Source organism: Fomitiporia mediterranea (genome assembly GCF_000271605.1).
Source record: "Fomitiporia mediterranea MF3/22 unplaced genomic scaffold FOMMEscaffold_6, whole genome shotgun sequence".
Lineage (NCBI taxonomy): Eukaryota > Fungi > Basidiomycota > Agaricomycetes > Hymenochaetales > Hymenochaetaceae > Fomitiporia > Fomitiporia mediterranea.
Genome location: NW_006760391.1, coordinates 3,203,424 through 3,209,423, shown reverse-complemented (window position 1 = coordinate 3,209,423; position 6,000 = coordinate 3,203,424).

The following is a 6,000-nucleotide window of genomic DNA, read 5'->3' as shown; positions in this document are numbered from 1 at the left end:
TGTAGAGTATAATGTACTGTTAATCTTCATTTTGTTCCTTGTGAATCTAAATATTGTTGGAAATCTTCACTAAGGAATACAGTATTATTATCACTTTGTAAAAGCTTTATTTTAACTCTGTACTGTGTAAATATTTTAGTTGTCCATTGTATGTATTGTATATATGTATTGGATTTTGTTTGTAATTTGAGCATTATACACTAACAAGTAGAATTGTCTATAATTGTTAATAAGTAGTATATATTCTTATATGTGTACAGTTTGATAGGACTAATAATATCAATATGAATAAGATCTCCAAATTGATTTGTAAGAGGAGATTGATGTAGTTTTGGTATTAGTGTATGTTCAATATTTGCTTTTATACATTCAATACATTCTTTTTCTTTGTAGTTCATTATTTTAGTTGATAGTACACTTGGTTGTGTTTTTAATAATTGTTTGATATAATCATAACTTATATGTCTGAAGTGTTTATGTATATCATAAATAGATAGTTTGTTCATTGTTTTTAACAAATGATTAGTGTACAAAATATACAAGTTATTTCTCAATCATATATGTCTGACATATTTGTTACATAGTAATGTTATAGTACAAGTATTGTTTGTAAACATAAAAGAATAGCCTTCCCTACATAGTAGTGTTTGACTTATGAGGGAAAATTTCATTTGTGGATAGTAATAGACATTTTGTAATGTTATGACACTTCTTTCTTGTGTATTCTTTAGGATTTTGATATGTATAGATCCAGCTTGATTAAGAGTCATTATTGATCTATTTGCAATAGTTACAATTGTTCAAATTGTTTGTCCTGGTTGCTTAGAATAAGAGTGTAGGCATTATTGTTCATTTCAATGTTGCCTTCCTTTAATTTAACATTGTTTTTGTTTGGGTTTTCAGTAATAAATGTGTTTGTCATGTTTTCTACAGTTTGGTTTGTTTTATGTGTAATGTTAGCTTGATGTTTGGTGCAGGCAAGCTTTGTAGCTTTAGTAGGAGGTTTGCAGCATTCTTTAGAGAAATGTTCTGTTTTTCTACAATTGAAACATTTTGCTTTTGTTGGATTGAACAGATTCAGCAGATTGAACAGATTTGGCAGATTGAATTTCCTCTACTTATTAGCTTTATACATTGTATTAGTGTGTACATTATTCTTTGTCTGATCATTAGAATCTTGTACTCATTTAGTACAGTAATTGTTGTAGGCATTCTACAATACAAGAATTAGTTACTTCAGTTTGACTTTCTTATGTTCATTAACTGGTTTGCCTTTGTTTTAAGTATTAGTAGATTGTATTATTGTATTTACTACATGTGTATATTGTTTAGGGGTAGCAAGCAATATTACTACTTTGTATGTAGAGTCTCTTAGTGAATCACTGTTTGTAGACAGGGTTGTATATACTTCCTCAAGTCTGTCTAATGTATGTCTGAAGTGTTTAACATGATCTCTACAGATAAACAGTACTGATTCATTAATAACCTTTTTACATACTGTTTGAGGGTTGAAGCATTCTTTGAGTGCCTTTATTAGCTGAGGGATAAATGTATTGAAATGCATATAGTTTGCTAATATAGTATTAGTAATGTTATTAACTATGTACACATGAATAGCCTTAGCCATCTCCCTCTCAGCTTTGTTCTGTGGTTCATCCTTTAGTAAGTGTTTAAAGTATATAACTGTAACACTAGAAACAATACAGTAGTGTCACATCTTGTAGTTTGCTTCAGTCTTAAGTATGGTGATGTTTTGACTAAAGTATTTGAGTACATTGGCTGGTTTACAGTGTGTTAGTGTGAGGGGGAACCATATTACTAAGTTAATGTAGGCAGGGAGTACAAGGCTCATAACCTGTAAAGAGAAGGCACACAAGAACAAGGGGTAAGGTGACAATTGACTACTTAGTGTCTCTCATCCTTATATTGTATGTATTCTAACTAAGACATTATAAAGTCATTGTCTCATAATAAACTCATTATCTTGTAATAAGTAGCTATTAATGAAGAATCAGAAAACATAGTTGACTGGATGTAAGAGTGTTACCTAACATGTATTAGCTAACTGTAAGAATAAGTATACTAGCTTTATAATAAAGATTCTCTCTTTACTAGTACACTCAATTACTAACTAGGATAACCTAATAATCAAGTATTGAGAAGGAGTAAGAATCCCCTGACTCTTAACTCAAAAACCCTTTATATATGTTTATACACATGTATTAGATTGTACTCTGGATTAGGAAATCCTTAATTGCCTTATATAGAGTTACTGTACTTGGAATGTCTCAGACTATCAGACTTTGCTATATAGTATATAAGGCAGACACTTGCTTGATGTCTTAATAAGAGAGAGTACTTAGGGCACTCCTTCTATACTTGTTAAAAGGTTATGAGTCTTAGTGCCTATTGAATACTCTTACATACTTACTCTTACAGAACACCTTTGTCTCCTACTAGACCACCAAGCCCTAGACCTCCCTCTCCCCCCAAACCCATTACAATGTTGTCTATAACACATACCTTTGTTAATACTATAATGAAGGACTCTGACATTATGAAGTTCTTTGAGGGAATGGAAAAGTTAGCTAGTATAAAGGGATATAAGATATAGTACTTGTACATACACAGTACACTTGCTACCATAATGCTCTTAGACCATCTAGAGCACAATCCCCCTTCCTCTAATAATGCTAGCATATGTACAGACAATGTTTTGTATTATTATATAATGAAAACAATAACTGATACAATTTATACAAACTTTACAATACATACAAGTGTTAGAAGTCTCATGAAGGTGCTTTCTGAATGATACAATGTTCAAACAACAATGACACATACTGTAAACATATCTATATTGTTCACAGTAAAAGGGTATGTATTACAGTTTGATAAGATGTTAGATAACATTGAACAAATTTATAAACAGTTGTCTACACATAATAAAGCCTCTAATAACAATACATACATCTCAGTAATTAACCTCACTACTCCTTGTGAGTATAGATGGGTAGTAACAATGCTAGACAGGCAGATTACCTATTATAATCAATTACTAACAGTTACAGCAGCTCAGAAAGATGTTCTGACACTAGCTAAGTTGATACACAAATTACAAAACACATATACTAAGTATCATTCTCAGTACTCTCAAACAAAACAAGATACTGATTGAGACAGCCTGCAAACAAAAGGCAAAAGTGTAGCTAAAGGCAAAACAAAGCCTTATAATAAAGTTAAATGCTACAACTGTAATAAGTACAAGCATATGTTAAAAGACTGCTGAAATCCTCTAACAAGCAAAACAATGGAAGCTTGAAAGAAAAAGTATAAGTAAACAGTTACTACTTCTACTACTGCTACTACACTGTCTCAACCTGTACTTAATGTAACAGTATTCATTAGAGACAATAATGAAACAGTATTCATTAAAGATGTTAATGAAACACTAATGCTAGAGTCTGTAATTGTAGAAGCCTTAGTATCAAGTTCTAGTAGCTTACCTGTTCAATCTGCTTTATCTGCTGAATCTAATGTATTTTCAGCATTTGAAGTACAAGAGGATAGTGTCATGCAAGTAGACAACTTCATGAACTCATTTGACAATACAAAAGAAGTCATTAAGGAGTTCAATTATAATCCAAACATATGTATTAATGTAATATGTTACAATGATACTGAACTAATACATTGTATTAATATATTAGACTCTGGTACAAATGTACACACTACTCTGTACTTGTTCTGTCTTACAAACGTTTGGAACTCAACCCTAATAAACATTACAATTGTGAATAAATTGTTATTCACACTTAGCAAAAGTAGAGTAATGACATTTAACATAAAACTATGAGACAAAGCTGATGAGCATACTAAGGTGAATATGATTTCACTACAAAACATATACTATCATCCCAATCTGAACTTCACACTTGTTAGTGAAGCACTATTATGTAAAGCAGGATATGTTTTAATGAAAACAAACAATGAATGTATTATTTATTCTCCTGCTCATACAAAGATTGGTAAAATACATGTACAAAATAACTTGTATATGATAGTTTCTCATCATAATAAACAATCTATTAACACAATCACTATTGTTGATTTACATTGATGAATGGGTCATGTCAATTTTGATTACTTGTACAAACTCATACAAGAGTATCCTAAGATTATAAGTCAAAGGATAACAGACAATAAAAATGCACAGTGTACAGATTGTATTAAAGCAAACATACAACACAATGAAATACCAAAAATACAAACAATACCTCTTGTACAATCTTATAGAGATCATCTCCACATTAATATTTAGGGACCTGCCCTAGTACAAGCTTACAGCAAGTACAAATATCTTTTTACCATTATAGATGATGCTACACAATGGGTAACTATACTACCTATGTAGCATAAAAGCAATGCTTTCACAGAATATGTAAAGCATACAACAAGACTCTTTACACAGTATAGTATAAGAGTTAAAACTCTCCAAAGTGATAACAATACAGTGTTCCTAAGTAAAGACTTTACTATGTATATTGAAAGTCAAGGAACAATATGTAGATTAATAGTACACAATACACTACAGCAGAACAGAGTTGTGGAATGTATACATAAGACTATCTTTAACAGTATACATATGTGTCTGTTATCAGCAAAGTTACTTATAAAATTCTGGGTATATACAGTACAATATCAAACATTTATTCATAACAGAATACTAAGAGTTACTATTAATTTTGTAATGCTATATTACAAACAGTATAACAAACATTATCAAATAGATAATATATGAGAATTTGGCACATATTGTATTATACAGAACAAACAAATGTATAAACTACAACCTAGAGGCTAATACACACAATAGCTAGGTTATGATAGTGACAGTAAAGGTCACTTAGTGTGTCATAATAATAAAGTTACTGTTGAACACAATGTACAATTCATAGACAAACTAATGTCTAGGATTGAAGGGGAGAATAATCATAACAATGATACATCAAACAATGAAACTCTTCCTAATAACAATAATAAAGATAAAGAACCTGTCATACAATGCTCTACACAAGAGCAAAGACTGGTTAAACAAACTATAGGTTTAAATTACAAAGATGATATAAACCTAGCTATGTATCTAACAGAATTTAACAAATTCCTTAATGAAGTCTATAACAATCCATTAACATATTACAATACTATAACATGTATAGACAAAGAACAGTGGATCAAAGCTATAAAGGATGAAATACAGTCACTTTAACAACAAAACACATGGATATATGCTATCCCTCCTATAAATACAAATATAATTGGAACGAAATTTGTCTATAAAATCAAAAGACTGGCTAACAGCCAAATAGACAAATACAAAGTACAATTTGTAGTGTAAGGATACACTCAAAAGAATGGAATAGACTTCTATTCTGACAACTTATTTGCTCCAGTAACAAAACTATTAATAGTACAATTATTGTTATCTTGGGCAGCATCTAAGAACTACAAAATACATCAGATAGATGTAAAATCCACATATCTTTACAGAGAACTAAATGAGGACAAACTCATTTATGTGAAACTGTTGTCAGGCAGGCTACTTACAGATATTAAACCTGGACAGGTGTTACACTTAAATAAAGTGTTATACAGATTGAAACAAGCAGGTAGACAATGGTACAAGAAGATTACCAAACTACTACTTAAGATTGGATTAGAACAAGCTAATTATGATTACACTGTATTTTACAAGAAACAAAATAATAAAACAATTCTTGTAACATTTATGCACATCAACAATATTACAATTATTAGCAAAACTATTGCTATAATAACAGTATTTAAACATGCATTAAGACAACACATTACATTTACTGATAGTAACAAAATACATTAGTTACTTAGTATTGAAATAAGCTAAGATAGACCTCAACAAATGATTAGCTTACAGTAAAAGCATTATATTGAAAGTATAATCAAGTGTTACCACTTTAAAAA